This window comes from Dromiciops gliroides, chromosome 1, assembly GCF_019393635.1.
Source record: "Dromiciops gliroides isolate mDroGli1 chromosome 1, mDroGli1.pri, whole genome shotgun sequence".
In the NCBI taxonomy this organism is placed as follows: Eukaryota; Metazoa; Chordata; class Mammalia; order Microbiotheria; family Microbiotheriidae; genus Dromiciops; species Dromiciops gliroides.
Genome location: NC_057861.1, coordinates 314,173,461 through 314,192,898, shown reverse-complemented (window position 1 = coordinate 314,192,898; position 19,438 = coordinate 314,173,461). Strand labels below are relative to the sequence as shown.

The 19,438-nt window shown below is 41.7% G+C and overlaps 1 protein-coding gene across 4 annotated transcripts in view; it reads left to right on the top strand.

Moving 5' to 3' along the window:
• The window catches only part of MAPK4 (mitogen-activated protein kinase 4), a 229,399-nt gene that overhangs the window by 22,419 nt on the left and 187,542 nt on the right, over positions 1 to 19,438 (top strand). The window contains exons 2-3 of one of the 4 annotated variants that reach the window (XM_043978128.1): positions 3,595 to 3,696; positions 6,474 to 6,565. The exons of 2 other annotated variants lie outside the window; for them this stretch is intronic. The gene's annotated coding sequence lies outside the window, so the exon portion shown is untranslated. The remainder of the gene's footprint in view (positions 1 to 3,594; positions 3,697 to 6,473; positions 6,566 to 19,438) is intronic. One more of the 4 variants, XM_043978129.1, reaches the window with a different exon arrangement.

Below are 19,438 nucleotides of genomic sequence, written 5' to 3'. Positions count from 1 at the left end.
ATCAAAGAATGAGGGAAAAGACATATGTGCACAAATATTATAACAGCTCTTTCTTTAGTAGCAAAGAACTGAAAACTAAGGGAGTGCCTATCCACTAGGGAATGGCTGAACAAATTATGGTATATAAATGTAATGGAATATTATTGGTCTGTAAGGAATAAAAAAGGATAATTTCTTTCTTTTTCTTTTCTTTCTTTCTTTCTTTTTTTTTTTTTTGCGGGGCAGTGAAGGTTAAGTGACTTGCCCAGGGTCACACAGCTAGTGAGTGTCAAGTGTCTGAATCTGTATTTGAACTCAGGTCCTCCTGAATCCAGGACCGGTGCTTTATCCACTGTACCACCTAGCTGCCCCCCCAAAAAGAATAATTTCAAAGAAATCTAGGAAGACTTGTAAAAGCTGATGCATAGTGAAGTGAGCAGAACTGAGAGACTAATTTATACAATAATAATAGTGTTATAAAGAAAAATAACTTGGAAACACCTAAGGATCATTCAGTTGATCACTATCCTAGAGGCCCTATGAGGAAGCATGCTAACTGTTATGGGCTTGGGACATATCAAGGAATTTGGGACTATTAACGTTTAAACTGGACTACTAGCTAAAGGATGAACACACCTTGAGAAGTAAGAGAGATAAGCCCATTAGGCATGGCTGCTGCCTGCTGGGACCAGGGGACAAATAACTCCAGAAGTCCAGACCATCACCTCTCATTCAAGCCTTCCCTCCCCACCAAGGGAACTTTCCATTGTCAGGAGGGGATCGCCCCATCTACTGTACATAAAAGTTTTTGCCTTCTGTTCGAGGAGAAATGCATTTCAGAGAATCATGTCTCTGTGTCATTTTCTCTCCTCAAGAGTCTATCTCTCTTGGTCCCCTTTCTCTAGCACCTAAATAAAAGATTATTTTATTCTAATTGGATTTGTGTTCAAGAGGGTGTAATTCTTTACAGAGGAATACCTATCCACTCTTTCCCCCATGACACTAACTTACTTTCTGACAGAGAAGTGAGGGACCCAAGGTGCAGAATGGGAAATGCATTTTTGGACATGGCAAATGTGGTCGTTTGTTTTGCTTGACTGTTCTTGTTACAAATATTGTAGTTTTCCCTTTTTTACATGAGGGGAACTAGTATTAGTGCTGCAGAAAAAAAAATTTAAGTCATTGAAACATCTTTAAAAATGCTCAAAAGGGAACAGATGGAAATTCAGAGGGAAACACAGAAGCTTTGGAAATAACATTGAATTTATTATATACTTTTCTTTAAAAATCAAGAGGTGAATACAGTAGGTTATGATATTATTACCATCCTAGAATAATGTCCTAAAAGCAAGAAAAAAGACAGCCTGAGGGTTGACTCTAAATAGAGTCTATTTCTATGGCTGTCATGTCTTGGTAGAACACTGGTATTCATCCTGAGATTCTAAAGTGAAGAATAAAAGCAGGAAATTGAAGATTTCAGTATTTCTAAGATCTATGATTGTGTCAGTGAGGCTATCCCTCCTGTTCATATACATCAAAATTACTTTAGTAGACAGAGCAGATGATCTTCCTGTGTTTCTGTGGCTTTAAAAAGTCATCACTTTGTGACCAACTTGGGGATGACTCTCTGGACTGAGCTGGGCTGGCCATTGGGCACAGGTGCATAGCCAAGTCACAGGTCCTGTACCTCAGGCCCTTCCAACTTGGTAGAAGCTGTCAGAGATGCTGGTTCTTTGTTGTCTTAGCCATTGGGAACCTAAGGACCCTTCCACACCAAGGTGAGGAATCAGGGGAACTTTAATGGAGGACAGTATTGTGATGCTGGGCTCCATTTCTTTAAAGTTATCATGCTGAACTGCCCTCCCATATTGTTCTCTTTCTAGTTCTTCAGAGCAGATGCCAGTCAGTTGACTAGCAGTTGTTATTATACACCCATCGTGTGCTTTATACTCTGCTGGATAAGTTGCTCTTTGGGACCCTGGAGACATTTTTAGTTCTCACAAAACTTGGTTAAAATGAACATCAAGGAAGCACTGAAGAAACAAAGGGGTGTGTTGTATGGTGAAGGGAGAAGCTGTGGTCTCACCCATATGCCTTGTTCAAGAAGTGGTGGAGAGGGGGCAGCTAGGTGTCACAGTGGATAGAGCACTGGCCCTGGATTCAGGAGGACCTGAATTCAAATCCAACCTCAGACACATAACATTTACTAGCTGTGTGACCCTGGGCAAGTCACTTAACCCCAATTGCCCAGCCAAAAAAAAAAAAAGTGGTGGAGAGGATTATGAGTTGATGTTATCTATGAAAAAGGAGTCTTTTAACATAATATGCTGGGGGAACCACTTTTCCTTCAAGTTTTTCACCTGAGATCATTGCAATTGCTTTGTCACTTGTTTCTAATGGTAGGGGCTCTCCCAAGATTTGACACTTCACTGAGGTGATTGATTGTCTTGATTCACTTTGCCTGATGGGTCACCATTGGGTTGGGGAAAGAAAGGAGCCAGTACCCATGAAATGTAAGACCCACTGGTGCCTTTCCATTAGTAGCTCATGGTCCAGTGGGGAAAATAAGTTATACACAAAAATGAGAGAGCAGGGGAGTGTGTGACATGGGTTTTGTGTGGTGTAGAGAAGTAAAACAAGGGATCGGTGTGGGTTCTTTATCTCTTCCTGATCTATATTATTAAAATAAAAAAGTCAACAACTATGGATTTTGTTTGTGGTCACCTACATAATGGACATTTGATTTGCGGCTTTTCCCTCACATCACATTGTAATTGATACATCTTCAACAAGTAGCTCTTGGGGAAATTAAATCTGGCAGGGAACCATCAGTATCAGCAAAGTTCAGGAAGGATTTATATCACTCCCTCTCATCTCATCCTTACCCCAACTCTTTCTCTGTTTCCCAATGCTCCCCTTCCCAGTAAGCAAGAGTCTTAATGGCACGATTCATGTTCCAGATTAGCAGCTGCCTGGGGGTGGGGGATTAGCAAGGAAGGCACCTTGAATAGAAATTGTTGATCAAATCTGATGAAGCAGTGCCAGAACTCTGAGGTAATTGCATCAGGATTTATAGGTCACCTTCCTTGAGGTAGCTTTGCAGCTTCAAACCCACGAAGTAGCTTGTGGTTCCAATAACTGTAGGGAACTGTCAGTGGGCCATGGATTGCAGTGGTATTGGGTAGTAGGTATGGTTGCTATGTGCAGGCTTGGTGGGGGGCAAGGAAAGGGAGGAAGGAGCCTTTGCCTTCTGGGTCTTGGTGACTTCTAAAGTAACTGCTAAAGGCAGTAAACCGATGCAGCCCAAACCTCTCTTTGTACCTGTCCCTGCCCCAGTTCAGAACCATAGCAGACTCAGCTCTTGATGAGTGAGCCCCATTTCCAGCTTCCATCACACCTTATATTCTTCCTCCTAAGATCATTTCCCTGTAGCATCTTAGTATAGATATCAAGACATTTTTTAAACAGTTGGGCAGTTGTTTCCTGACAATTCAAGCCTGAATTCTCATAGCCTTTGTTTCATGTATTTATTTTCATTTGGATAGGTGATTTCGTTACTGAAGATAAGGAACTCCCTCTAGCAATGCACATTTACCCATTCTCTGCATTTTATAGGTTTAGAGAGCTGTCTGAGATCCCTAAGAAGTTGAGTGACATGCCCAGGGTCACACAGCCAATCTGAGACAGAACTTGAACCCAGGTCATCCTGACTTTGAGGTTGGTTAACTTTCCATCTGCTACCTGATGCATTTCTATAGCTTTTATAAAGGCCTTGAGTTATTTGCAACTAATTTCTTCCCAACCCGATGGTATAACCTCAAGGACACTTACCTCACCAGGCATAGTGCAAAGTATCCAGTAGACACTCAATAGATGTTTATTAAGTGAATGCATGAATGTTTATTGAGTGAGTTCCTTGGGCAATAGAATGAGGGCTATTGAGAAAATGATATATGAATATATTAAGAAGACAGCTCAGATTCTGCTTGAGGTGGGGGGCGGTTCTAGGTGCATTTTCTATCAGAACCATTAATGCAGTTCTTCCTCCTGATTCTGAGTGAATGAAAAAGAACTTATTAAGTAATACTTACATGCCAGAGACACTGTTCCCAGTACTAAGGATAGAAAAACTGGCAAAAAGGACACTCCCTGCCCTCAAGGAACTTACATTTAATAGAGGAAGACAGTAAATAAAGGGCTGCTAGAGTCAGAAAGTTTGGAAATGGTGGGAAGATGGGGTGGTACAGGGGTTCTCCATAAGATAAGGTGAAAACTCTTCTCTCAGAACCCAAGGTCCCAGGCTCACAATCTAAGTTCCAGAAAGAGAGACCAAAGTGCAGGTGACATTTTGAGATAAATCGTCTTGTAGTTTCAAGGATCTTTTAGCTTTGGCAGTAACACACATTGACAGGGGGCATACAATAAATCAAACAGACTCCCACGTTTCTCCTTGAAAATGAGTGAATGTGAATTGCCCAGAATTATACTATGTATTTATTACTTTGGAGAAATTTTAGCTCAAAAATAAATATTCCTCACTACTAAAGAACTACTTTGCATGAGCAATTGGAAACCTAATGCAAATATCCCAATCAGCACTCACAGGTTAAATGCATATATAGGAAGAGAAAATTCTATGAGGATTCTACCTTTGTAGGTATCCTGATGGATTATTTAGGCACTTGATCCTCTAGTTTTGAAACCTCATTAGACATGAAGATACAGTGACCTAAGAAGAAGAGCTCTGAGGAGCTTCCTAGAAAGCCTGAAGCACAAAGGCTGCAATTTCAAAATGTTCTAAGAAAAGGAAAGAAAGGTCCCATGAATAGCTGAAAGCCCCCAGGTAAAGAAGCCCTGCACCCCCCAGCTGTGTATTCTCTTCACTCCTCCATGATAAATGTCATATTTCTTTGGCTTTCTTTTAGTATAACCAGAGGGGAGGAAGAGGAAGGAGAAAATGTCAACCAGGTGGTCCAGGGCCCTGACCTAGATAGTCCCTGTTCTCTTTGACATATTTATCAGTGACTTGGATGAAGGCATAGATAGCTTGCTGATCCAATTTACAAAGAACAAAAAATGGGGAGAAATGGATGAATCTAGAATAAAGGCATCAAACTCAGGACTGTCAGTAGGCAAGGCCTGAATCACATTAAAAGGTAATTGGAGGGGCAGCTAGGTGGATTCAGGAGGACTTGAGTTCAAAGCCGGCTTCAGACACTTAACACTTACTGGCTGTGTGACCCTGGGCAAGTCACTTAACCCCTAATTGCCTCTCAAAAAAAAAAGGTAATTGGGAAATTTTTAACAAAACAAATAAAAATATAATACAACATACATAATGTCAATTTGTGGTTTCTTAAATCAATATGCAGCCCACAGGGATTCATTTCTATTTTGAGTTTGATACCACCAATGTAGGAGGGTGAACTAAAGGTCAAACGAAGTATAATAGGAAACTGTAAAGTTGTGCCCTAGAAAAATTTTTTTAAATCAGTGAACAAGTCCACAGTACAGGAAAATGCAACTGGAAAGCAGTTTAATGTGAGAAAGATCTTGGAGTTTTAAGCAGCTAAAATTCATTCAATGAGTCAACAGTGTGGTAGATAACAAATCTAACAGGCTAATGGAAGAGCAGAAGCCAAGTGAAGAAAGGCTGTCATTCCAGTGTACTCTGCTGTGGTCAGTTCACATCTGCAGTATTATATTCATTGATGGATAAGATATTAGAACGGATGGTGCTGGTGGTGTATCATTTTTTCAGTTGTGTCTGAGTCTTTGTGACCCCATTTGGGGTTTTCTTGGCAGAGATACTGGAGTGGTTTGCCATTCCCTTTTCCAGCTCGTTTTACAAATGAGAAAACTGCAGTAAACAAGGTTAAGTGACTTGTCCAGGGTCACGCAGCTAATAAGTGTCTGAGGCCAGATTTAAACTCAGGAAGATGAGTCTCCCTGACTCCAGGTCTGACACTCTCTCCACTATGCCATCTAGCAATGGAAGAAATACCTTGGAGTTTTAATGAGCTGTAATCCGTTCAATGAATGGATAGTGTGGTAGACAACGAATGTAACAGGTTAATAGAGAAGTAGAAGTCAAGTCACCGTTATTCCAAAATTGCAATATTATATTCATTGATAGATAATGTATATTAGAATGGGTAATAACAGTCTGGAACTAGATTAGAAGAAGATGACCAGGGCAGTAGACAAAACTAAGAATGTACCTGGACAAATAAAGATTGAGGATGAGGGGGACATGACACTTATTGAGAAGCAGTGGATATCCTTATCATAATTAGTATTTATATGGGAAAGCACTTGACATGTTATATCATGTGATCATCACAACTCTGGGAGACAGGCATTATTATTATCCTGATTTTATAAATGAGGAAACCAAAGCAGAAAGAGGTTAAGTGATTTGCTCAGGACTGCACAGTTAGGAAAGTCTTTTCCTCCTCCAGTCATCCTGAGTTCAAGTCTCTTGCTCTATCCAGGATGCCACTTACTGGATAGTGGGCCAGCCATGGAGTTAGGAAGACTTGGGATCAAGCATTACCTTTGACATGCACTAGTTATGCAACCTTGGGTAAGTCACTTAACCCCTTTTTTGCTGCTCAGACAACTCTTAAGAACACAAATTCTTATACTGGACTCCCTTAACTTAAAAGAAAAGCATTTGATGGCTGGGTCTTTAATAAAATTGGTTTCCTTTGAATTCCCATGTATTTTATTTTATGCATTTAAAAAGGGGGTCCAGAGGTTTTACCAGACTGCCAAGTGTCTATGACCAAAAAAAAAGTTAAAAATCCACTATCAATGTGCCTGTTTTCCCATAGCCCCTCCAGAATTTATCACTTATCGTTTCCTTTTTTTGGTAATCTTTGCTTTTCAGAATATGAGAACTTCTTTAATTTCATTCCTCCAATTAGTATTTATTTGGAACATTTTTTAGAAATATGGCTATAGATAACCTGGGCAGCTAGGTAGTTTCAGTGAACAGAGTTCATGGCTTGGAGTCAGGAAGACCTAAGTTCAAATCTGACTTCAGACACTTACTGGTTTTGTGACCTTGGGCAAGTCACTTAACCCTGTTTGCCTCAGTTTCCTTATCTGTAGAATGAGCTGGAGAAGGAAATGGCAAACCACTCCAGTATCTTTGTTAAGAAAAACCCAAACAGGGTCATGGAGAGTCATACATGACTGAAACAACTCAACAATAACATAGATAACTTGGGTTTCTTTTCTTTCTCTATACTTGTCTATACATTTCATGGCAGGTCATCAGTTCAGTCTTTGAGCTCAAGTTTGGAAGTTCAATGGGGAAAGCCAATGGGGACAAAGGAAATCCTACCCCATTTTCCCACAGACAACAATTTTTCTAGTCTGGTTACATTTCCAAATACTCTTTCCTAAAACTTTTACCGTGGTGTGTTGTTGAAAATTAATTGCTATAGATACCACTTTGAGGTAAGCATATTATTAATTTATCAATATTATACCAGTAAAGGATTGAGTGCATGTCTCCCTAATTCCTCGTGGTATCAGGTCATGTGGTACAGAAAGCAGGGAGAGAGCTTCAGCATGCTAGTTAGAGCAAGCAGGAGAAAAGACCCCAAGAGACTCATGTGGTCTGGGACCTCATGGTCCCAGAAAGCCAAGAGAAGCTAACATGGCTACCTGTCCAGTTTTTTTATCCCTTTTGATAGAGGCAGTCATTATACATTAATCAAATCTAATTGGTTAGCATCATTCAACTCTATTGGTTGACATGACTTAAAAGTGATATATACTGAAATGAACTCTGTGGATGACATCAGGGAAAAGAAGGCAAAAGACCTTCACTGCAGTTGCTCAAGGCCAAGTCCATTATTTAGGTGTGGTTTAATTCAGTTGTGGCCCCATTTGGGGTTTTCTTGACAAAGATATTGGAATGGTTTGCCATTTCCTTCTCTAGCTCATTTTACAGATGAAGAAACTGAGGCCAACAGGGTTAAGTGACTTGCCGAGGGTCACTCAGCTTAATAACTGTCTGAGGTCAGATTTGAATTCAGAAAGATGAATCTTCCTGACTCCAGGCCTGGTACTCTATACACTCTTCCACCTTGAGGCTGCATTAATCGTTGAATGCTTAGACCAGGATGGTGGCCTGCTATGCTTTTCATGGCTCAGTGCATACCAGGATGTTCAATTCTGGCCATGACATTTTTTTTTGGTGAGGCAATGAGGGTTAAGTGTCAAGTGTCTGAGTCTGGATTTGAACTCAGATCCTCCTGAATCCAAGGCCAGTGCTTTATCCACTGTGCCACCTAGCTGCCCCCTAGCCATGACATTTTGTTTTTGTTTTGTTTTTTTTTGTTTTTTGCAGGACAATGGGGGTTGGGTGACTTGCCAAGGGTCACACAGCTAGTAAGTGTCAAGTGTCTGAGGCTGGATTTGAACTCAGGTACTCCTGAATCCAGAGCCGGTGCTTTATCCACTGCACCACCTAGCTGCCCCCTAGCCATGACATTTTAAGAGAGATATTGATAAACCTGAAACGGTCAGGGAATAGTGATCAGGGTGACCTTGAAATGTTGTCATTGGGGAATAGTCAAGATTAATGGGACTGCTTAGAATCATTAGATCATAATATCATAAATTTAGACCTGAAAGAATGAGAGATCATTATTCCAACCCCCATCATTTTTACATGTAGAGGGGGTATGACTTGTAGCCCAGAACGAGGATACTCTCTAGTTAAAATGAGACCCAGGTGGGCTATGGATGCTGTAGACTTGGATGGGATGTGTGGACTTGTGGGGAAACTGTGATACTGGAGGCATAATCTCATGAACAGAGCTTGAAGGTGAAAGAGAGAGACTCACACAGGCTGGCTGTAGCTGAGCTAACATATGGCTATGCCAATACCCGCCTTTCCTTGTCAGTATTAGATTCATGTAACAAGCATTTATTATGTGTGCCAGGCAAAGTGCAAGGTGATAGGAATACAATACAAAATAAACAAACAAAAAGCTCAACAACATCCACGCCCTGAAAGAGCTTACATGTAATTTCTTAGGGGCGAATTGGCTGCCTCCTGTGAGCATCAGCCTTTGGGGCATGTTGAAACTCTTCTGGGATTGAAGGGACAGAAAGCAGGATTTAGACCCTAAAAGAAAAACTAGGGGGCAGCTAGGTGGCGCAGTGGATAAAGCACCGGCCCTGGATTCAGGAGTTCCTGAGTTCAAATCCGGCCTCAGACACTTGACACATACTAGCTGTGTGACCCTGGGCAAGTCACTTAACCCCCATTGCCCCGCCAAAAGAAAAGAAAAGAAAAGAAAAGAAAAGAAAAGAAAAGAAAAGGAAAGAAAAGAAAAGAAAGGAGGGAGGGAGGGAGGGAGGGAGGGAGGGAGAGAGAGAGAGAGAGAGAGAGAGAGAGAGAAAGAAAGAAAGAGAAAGAAAGAGAAAGAAAGAAAGAAAGAAAGAAAGAAAGAAAGAAAGAAAGAAAGAAAGAAAGAAAGAAAGAAAGAAAGAAAGAAAGAAAGAAATTTAAAAAAAGAAAAGAAAAGAAAAACTGGAGGCCCAGGGTTCCTAAAGGAATGGTCTTGTATGGCTGTTTTCCCACACAGCTATGATCTTGAGAATCACCAGAGATGATACAGAACTCTCCAATCCTGTTGTCAATGAACTTCTAGTGTCCTGCTCTCATTTCCCTGAAAGATGGAAGGTCTCTTGTGAGATACTGAACTTTGGGGTTAGCTCCTTCACTCCCATGCTATGGCTGGGAGAGGGGAGAAAACAGATTTCAACCTGTGGGCAGGATTTGCCATGGGATTGTAGCTGGAAAATGTTTGGAATGTTTCATTTTACAATATTAATGTTGAATGTTATGATTTTTTTCACTATGCTTTCCCCTAATCTAATTAAACAGCTTGTTTAACCATGACCACTGAGGTTCAAATGACTGAAAAAACAAGCCACGTCAGGAAGAAATAGGAGGGGCCGGTAGGTGGGGGGCCATACCAGGAGAGACACATGGAGAATGACATGCATTCTTAGAGGAGGGGAAGGGGAAAGGGATTAAGCACTGACATAGTGCCTATTATGTGCCGGATAGCATGCTAAGCACTTTACAGATATTATTTTATTGATCCTCACAACCCTGGGAAGAAGATGCTGTTCTGATCCCTATTTTTCAGCTGAGGAAACTGAGGCAGATAGCAGTCGAATGATTTGCTCAGGTCGTATAGTTTCAGAATATCTGAAGCTGGATTTGAATTCAGGTACTTCTGACTCTGGAGCAGCTGAGTGGTGTAGTATATAGAGTGCCAGGCCTGGAGTCAGGAAGACCTGAGTTCAAATGTGGCCTCAGAAACTGACTAGCTGTGTGATCCTCAGCAAGTCACAGTTTGCCTCAGTTTCCTCATCTGTAAAATGATTTGGAGAAGGAGATGCTAAATCACTCCAGTGTCTTTTTTTTTTTTGGAGGGGCAATGAGGGTTAAGTGACTTGCCCAGGGTCACACAGCTAGTAAGTGTCAAATGTCTGAGGCCGGATTTGAACTCAGGTCCTCCTGAATCTAGGACTGGTGTGTTATCCACTGTGCCACCTAACTGCCTCCACTGCAGTGTCTTTGCAAGAAAACCTCAGATGGGGTCACAAAGAGTGGAATACAACTGAAAAATCACTGAACATCAATGTTCAAGCACATACTGTCAGTAATCACCTGCCAGGAGTTAGAGCCAGGATTCTTGCCTTGGGCAGAGGGATGGACTAGATGACCCCCGTAATGCCCTTTGAGATTTTAAGATATCATGATTCTGTGGCTTTTGTATATTTTTTAATAATAGACACAATCCCCCCCCCAAAATAATGACTGACATCTCCATCCATGCTTGCTGGAACCTGACTTATTTTGGGACCAGTGCTTGCTGAAAGATGCTGCTCGGATAACTTCTTGGATAGGGACCAATTCCAATTTATCACCATTAAGCGTTTATATAGTGCTTGGTATTTGACAATATGCTTTAGTTGTTACTGCAGTAGCCCAAGGAGGTAGGTCAATATGATTCTACTTGAACAGAAAAGAAGAGGCACAGAGAGATTTGGAGAGATCTGGCCAGGTGACGAAGAAGCGGTGCCTGATAAGAATTTACAATCTATCATTCTCATCCAGATCGACCGAGTGACCTTGGAGAAGAGCTACCACTTGTGCAGGCTGACCCAAGATGCCAACAGTATGGGGTGTGCTCCTATTCCCTTCCCATGACCTCCATCCCCATGCTTTGGCTTAAGATTCTCAGTGGTTCATATCACCACCTGGTATAATTGCTCCTGAGTCATGACCCAGTCCCTCAGGCTTACCAAGGCATTCTGGACTCTTCACTATTTCTCCACCAATATCCAAGTTACTGCCAATGGCTGGCAATTTCACCTTTCCAGCATCTCTCAACTATGTGTCCTTCTCTCCTCCAACACTGCTACCACATTAGTACAGGCCCTCAACACCTCATGCAGTGATTACTGAAATAGCTTGCTGCTGGGTCTGCCTGCTTCAAGTCTCTCCCCACTTCAATCCATCCTTCATTCAGTCACCAAAGTGATTTTCCTAAAGTGCAAGTTTGACTGTGTCATCCTCCCCCTGCTCAATAAGCCACAGTGGCTCCTTATTGCCTCCAAGATCAAATACAAAATCCTCTCTTTGGCATCCAAGGTCCTTCATAACCTAGCTCCCTCCTACCTTTCCAGTTTTATTGCACCTTACTCCCTGACATGTACTCTTCGGTTCAGTGAAACTGGCCTCCTGACTGTTCTAAGAACAAGACACTACTTTTTTTGGCTCCTGGCATTTTCTCTGGCTATCCCCCATACCTGGAACACTCTCCCTCCTCTGCTGCACCTATTGGCTTCTCTGGCTTCAAGTCCCTATTAAAATCTTTAAAAAAAAACAAACCTGAAAGCCTTTCTTTTCTCTTTTTAATTCTAGCGTCTTCCCTCTGTTACTTATATTTATCCTGTATAGAGCTTGTTTTGTATGTCTTTGTTTGCTTGTTTTCTCCCCATTAGACTGTAAGCTCCTTGAGGGGGGAGACTTTATCTTTTGCCTCTTTTTGTATCCCTAGAACTTAGCACAAAGCCTGGCACATAGAAAAGGTGCTGAATAAATGTTTATTGATTAACTGATTGATCACCCCAAGGGTCTGGTAATTGTAGTAGTCTTCCTTCTAAGACATGCTTTTATCTCCTAACAACAACTCCCATGGGGGAAAGCCAGACTCCCTGCAAGATACTGTAATGATTGGAATGATGCCACCTGCTGGAGACTTACTGTAGAAAAGTTCCGCCATGAGGTGAAGGTCTCTGAGGGCAAGACCATGTGTCTTTTCTTTGGTGGCAGGAAGTGACCTTTGCTTGTGGGAGGAAGAAGGGGGAGCCGGGCGCTCTGACTCTGGCTCTTTTCTGAGGACTCTGGTGGGGAAGGGAGCTAGAAATGAGCTCTCCCTTTAATAGATAGATGAATGTAGGCCTTTCTCTCTCTCTTTACCAAATTCTTATTCTCCTTAATAAATGCTTAAAAGTCTAGCTCTTGCTAAAGCTTATAATTTATTGGCGACCACTCATTAGATATTTTAGACAGACTAGCTAGAATTTTAGCCTTTACAATGCACAGCCCCTGTCCTGATATTACTGTACCTGTGGTCAGCCTGTGTTCTGTGTACCCTGCCACTTCCACCGCCATCTCCAACTGAATTTCCCCTAAATGCAAGGATTCCTGGTTATGACTTTGCTTTGGGAACCCATCTTGGCCTCACTTTTCTCATCTCTGACATCCTTTCCAGTTCTGATAATCCTATGTGCCTTGGAGTATATTACTTATAATCTTCACTGTCTGGCCACTGCATTGTATATTCTCCTCTATTTTTAAAACATTTTTCTTTTTACTTTTTTATACCATAGACATTTCCCAATTTCTGTCTCCTTCCTCCTTCCATAGAAATATCCTTTATAACAAAGAAGAAAAATGAATAAAATCAGTCAATATGATTACCAAATCTGACAGCATATGCCAAATTCAGTCCTCATAGTCCCCCACCTTCTCCTGAGAAGAGAGTGATATGTTTTGTTATCTGTCCACCGATGACAATTTTGGTAATTGCATTGATCGTGAGTTCAGCTGGCTTTTAAGTGCCTTTTTTCATCATGTACATTGTTTTCCTGGTCCTCCTTCTTCTGCTCTACACTACTTGGTTAAAAGGCTCCTCAATTTTAAAAACAATGATTTTAATGCATGAGAGTGTGGATGAGTAGAGATGACACCTAAGTGTGCCTGATTGGTCAGAGCACTGTGTGGAGCTTAAAGCTATGGGTTCATGAATCCGTTAGCTTTTGTTCCATGGCCAAAGACTAGGCCCCTGTGCAAGCCAGACAACTCCTGAGTGTGTCCTTGGTCCTTAGCCGGACAATCATCAGGAAGGAGTTTCATGTGCGAATCTGATCAGTGGAGAGGCAGTGGGCATGGCATGTCTGATCAATCAATACCCCTTAGACTTACATCTGTATAGCATTAAAACGAAACCATTTTAAATTGGCAAGGTTTTTTTTTTTAATCATGGGTAAATGTTGCTCAAAATATCTCAGAAAAATTATTTCAGGAGAATTAACTGAAAGTGGTTTGTAAAGGTTCAGGATGCTATGTGTTGCTAGGAAATAAGTTAACTAAGAATTGTATGTAAATAACTATAATTTAAATAAGTTGTCTCCAGTCAGTAGCTCCTTCTGGAAATAGCTGATAGGAAGTGAGAAACTGAAAAGAGTAAAGTGAAAAATGCCCCTCCTGTTTGGAGCAAAAATGAACATAAGGGCTTCTTTGCTTTCGGTAAGGTCTGTCAGTTTTCTGTAGGCTGCTTTAAAGGCCTCTCTGTCTCTGTCTCTCTGTCTCTCTGTCTCTCCCTGTCTCTCTCTGTCTCTCTGTCTCTGTCTCTCTCTGTCTCTTCCCCCCCATTCCTTTCCCCTTCCCTCTCCCCCTCCCTTCCTATCCTTCTCCTATAGAAGGTTAAAGAATAATCCAAAAAGTTCTAAATTTAGAGATTTTTGCCTCTAAACTAAAAATTCAGGGCACTTTATAAAGTATGTCAAAAATTAATGAAAAGGGTACTGCATTGTAATTTGGACTTTTCCTTAAAGATTGCTCCAAGTAGTTATCTTTGAAACTTCCTGGGTTGTATCAGGTTGGCAAAGTTGACCAAAAACAAAAGTAAAATGTCAGAAGCAGAAGGGACTATGGGAAAACAGGTGCATTCACTGTTGGTACAACCATAACATAGTGCCTCTTTGAACAAAGCTACATTGGGGCTGCTTAAATTTCTAGACTGCCATTGTTTATTCCCCATGGTGGTCATGAACACTCTGCTTAAGTTGCTGGTAGTGTCCCTCTCTCCTGTATCTGTTGTTGTTGTTGCTGCTGTTGCTACAGGACCAGGGGAAGCTGACTATCCAATGGTCTTGCTAAAACATTAATAGCATTAGCTCACATTTCAGTAGCACATTAACATTTGCAAAGCACTTTCATCCATTATGTTGTTTGATTCTCACCACAACCCCATGAGATAGGTATTCCAATTATCCCCATTTTGTAGAAGAGGAACCTGAGGCCAAGAGAGGTTAAATGACCGGCCCAGAGTCACACAGCCTATATGGCTCTGAAGTAGGATTTGAACTCAGCTCTTTCTAATTCTAAGACTAACACTCTATCCACTACACCAACAAGACTTAGATTCTTTACTGCCATGTGCAATCTATTACTATACTCTTTTTGTTTTACATTCTCTGAAGTTGAGATACTTTTTTGTGGGGAGAGTATAGCAAGTAAAGTTCAGTCTGGACTGAGAGCTCAATGTTAAAATGAGACACTGTACATGATTTGGACCGTTCAAAGATCCAACTTAGCATTTGATACTCTCTCCAGGTTGGACCTAAGGCCACAGGGCTCTTGGTTTTGGAAAGTAGGGGGACAAGGTGGGATTTTATGTACCCAAACTCAACCCAGATAAGTAGATATTGGTGGACAGAGTAGGACTTTGCAGAGATGGACTAGACTCAGCCCATCAGAGAGTAAAGACATGTGCACTGTGAGTACCATGCTCTGGGTCAGGAGACTGTGCTCTTGTCACTTCCAACTCAGCAGCATCCTCCCATCACTTATCCATCCCCCATCAACTCTTCTGTCACTTTCTCCTTACTCCTTCCTCACTTCTCTGTGCTCTGTCCTTACCTCTGACTCATACTCTTGAGCATTAGCCCTTCCCGATGCTTTGGCTTTTATTCTTTCTCTCCTTAACTTATTCCATATTTTCTATTCGAATGTTGTATCACCTCAATAGATTTTTTTGGTCAGTATCCCCAGGGCCTTGTACCTCATTGGAACCCAGTAAATGATTGCTGACTTGATTTGGCAGCCCCCTTTAACTCATCCCACCATTAATCCTTAAAACATATCTACTAAATGCCTCATTTTCCTTAGAGAATGAAGCGTAGTCCCTCAGTTTATCAGTTAGGAGATTCACAGCTGAAGATTTTCTTTTTTCTCTATTTTCTATTTGTTCTCTTGAGATGCCTGTCTTGGAATGTAAGCCTCCTGAGAGAAGGCAAGGCTACAGTCTAACACAGTAGAGTTAAATATGACACATACGTCATGTGATTGCTCTCAATCTATTTCTCACAATGGTCCTTTGAGGTAGACGAGCAGGGATTCATTTTACTGATGAGAAGACAGAGACACTGAGAAGTAGACCCTTGACCAAGTCTATATATGACTGGATAATGACAGAGCTGGTGCTAAAACACATCTCCCTCCTTCTCTTCTGCTGCTCACCCCTGCCAACATGATTATGCCTAAGAGTCAAGCGACAAGCATTTAAATACCTGCTGTGTGCTAGACACTGTGCTGCTAAGTACTGATATTACAAAAGTAAAAGCAAAATCAATCTCTGCCCTCTATTCTAATTCCTACTTCAACATGGATGATGCTTGGACCTCAACTTGAGGCAGCTAGTGGGGTGCAATGGATGGAGGGCTGGGTGTGGAGTCAGGAAGGAGTTCAAATCTAGCCTTAGATACTTGGTAGCTGTGTGACCCTGGGCAAGTCATTTAATCTCTGTCTGCTTCAGTTTCCTCATCTGTAAAATGGGGATAATAACAGTACTTATCTCACAGGGTGTTTGTGAGGATCAAATGAGATTTTTGTAAAAGGTACTTAGCATAATTTGGGGCACATAGTAGGTGCTTAATAAGTGCTTGTTTCCTTCATTCCTTCAGCATAGGGATGACACAGTTCTTGGTACTAGAGGCATCTATGGCAATATATGCAGGACCCTCATAGCTGAGAGGAATCTTCTCTCCCCAAGGGCCCATCTGAGTTTGCAGGTGGCCTCATATTCTACCCAGTAGTTGTCCTGGAAAGTGATCTGAGATCTTTGCTCAATCAATTGTGGGCCTGGTTAATGAAACCACTAACAAGCACAGCAGGTGTAAGGAAGCCAGAGGAAGGGAGTGGAGGCCTCTTCTAATTACCAATGGGCATCAGCTGGTAAAACCCTTCCCTCCCTGCCCACTCAGGCCTGAGCCCAGCTGCTGATCAAATGAATGGGGAAAGGTTCGGCTCCCCATTAGCAGGCCCTGGGGCCTTCAGTTCAGCTGAGAACACCTTGAATAAGTTAATAAGGAAACTTTCTCAGTATCAGCTAATGACCCTTCCTGCTGGGCTGAGATTAAAGCTGAAATGTAAACACAGACATATCACTGAAGTGGCGTAATAATAATAACGTTAATACCGTATGGGCCTGTTGAAGGGCAGGCTTGTGACTGCTGCCCTGGGAGTATCTGTTGGGCATGGAAGTTAAAGAAGTTTCATGTGGTCCAGTCCCAGGGGATTTGGAATCAGGAGACCTGGATTTGATTCTTGGTCTTGGCAGGTCTAGCTGTGTGACCTGAGGAACGTCACTTTGCCCATCCGAGTCTTCATTTCCTCACAGGTAAGGGAGAGTAATAGGAACAGGTCCAGTGATTGCATTAGTGTGGGTGACTCAGATGATGAAACTCTCTGCCAATGCATGTTGGCACCTTCTCTGCAAGGTATACTCTTAGAATCCTGAAATAGGGGGCAGCTAGGTGATGCAGTGGATAGAGCACCAGCCCTGGAGTCAGGAGTACCTGAGTTCAAATCCGGCCTCAGACACTTAACACTTACTAGCTGTGTGACCCTGGGCAAGTCACTTAACCCCAATTGCCTCACTAAACAAAAACAAAACAAAACAAAACAAAACAAAAAGAATCCTGAAATAGAGTTTTCAAAAATTGTTTAAAAACAAGTTCTCAGGCCCCAGGTCAAGAACACTTGTCTTAGAGAATTGCCTGAGACTCTTGAGAGGTTAGATCACTTGCCCAGGTTCACTCAGCCAGTGTGGGTCAAAGGCAGAGGTTGAACACAGATCTTCATGATTCCAAGACTGATTTTTCTCTGCTACTTTCTGTAAAAAGACGCTATTCACCCCATCTACCTCTCAGCATTGTTGAGGAAGAGGTGTCTATAAATGGAAGCTACTGTGAAAAGTAATCCAAAAGATAACAAAGCTTCCGTTGGATTTGGGAGCTCAGTGTTGGGATTTCCTCCATTGGTACGGGTCTCAAGCCATCCCAACCTTCTGATCCCATAGGAATTTTGGCAGTGTTTCTCCATAGAAGCTCCAATGAGAATAATGGTGATGATGATAACAAAGAGACCAAATTCAAGTTAATGACAGTGTTGAGGGAAGGATGCTTAGCTCAGTCCATGGACTGTGCTTTTCAAAAATTGTTTCCTCTCAGGATTACTGCAAAGAAAGTCCATCATATTAATTAGGTTTTTCATATGTGGAAATATCTTTGTTGTTTTTTCATCCCAGGATCATGTGCCTTTTCGAATTGGCTCAAGGTAGACAGCATGGTTAAGAGCAATGAATGCTGTAGAGACCTGGGTTCAAATTCTACTTCCATGTGATCCTGGACAGGTCACATGAGTGTTCTGAACCACACTTTCCTCATCTCTAAAATGGGGATAATAATTCTTGAACTACCTACCTCTTAGAGATATTGTGAGAAAGGTGGTTTCTAAACCTTAACATGATATAGAAGGATGAGTTATATGTGTACCTGGCCAGACAGCTAAGGAGAAAGGAAACTAAGAACCCCATAGACAATTCATAGAGCATATAACAGTGCCTTGAGGAGTGGGAAGGAGGGGGAAGGAGATGACAGACAGAAATGAAGCTATGATTTTATTGGTGTCCTGGTTCTAATCCTGTGTTCTTTTTATTACCTGTGCTGCTTCTCACCAATGCCTTGAATTGCTTGTATTTCTCCAGTTGAGAGCATAACAATTTGGTGAATGAGAATACAATTTATTCTTAGCGTTTGGAGCTGAAAGAAACCTTAACAACCATCTGGCTCAATCTGCACCCCCATTTTACAGATGAAGAACGGGGGCCCAGAGACTTGTCCAAGGCCACAGAGATAGGAAATTGCAAACCTGAGACCAAACCCAGGGCGACCAACTCCAAATCTTGCAATTTAAAAAAATTTGGTTTTGGTATATGGTGATTTTAAAGCCTGCACTAGTAACATTTTATTAGTCCTATGTAGCCAAAGTGATGGCTTCATTATCAGTTTGAAAAAGGAGATTTTCAGTGATGTTATTAAAATTGGAAGATGAGTCTGACTGTAGATCTGGTAAAGTTTTCATAATTATCACTTTAGTAAAATACTGAAATGGTTCCTCTATCCTGACAAGGCAGAGAAGTTGGGTGGCTGCCTCCTGAAATCATCAGAAATGCAGCCGCCTCCTTTATAGCAAAAACAGTTCTAATGACCAGAAAAACCCAAAAGGCCTGGAAGTTAATTAACCAGCTTCTCACCAAATAAGAGTTGGGGTTTTCAAAGTGCAATTAAAAAAGATGGGAAAACTTAAAAGTAAATGCCACTTGTAATGCTTATAAACCACCCTCTCTGGTCTTGCCCAGAAGAAATGACGTATGGGAATCTCTCCAGGGGCCTGGAGGGATTGAGGAAGACTAAAAATAGCTCTGGAAGAAGCTAAGCAGATCCTCACTTAGGGAACAACATCCTTTTCACTTATTTCTTTGGTTGGTTGGTTGGTTGACGGGAAGTTGGGGGAGAAGTCATCCTGGAGTAGCAACCTTTTTTTTTTTTTTTTGGTGAGGCAATTGGGGTTAAGTGACTTGCCCAGGGTCACACAGCTAGTAAGTGTTAAGTGTCTGAGACCAGATTTGAACTCAGGTCCTCCTGAATCCAGGGCTGGTGCTCTATTACCTAGCTGCCCCTGGAGTAGCAATCTTACCTTATAGGACTTTCATTTCTCTGGGCTTTGGTTTCCTCATTTGTAAAATGAAGGAGTGGTATTAGGTGGTTGCTAAATCTCTCCCAC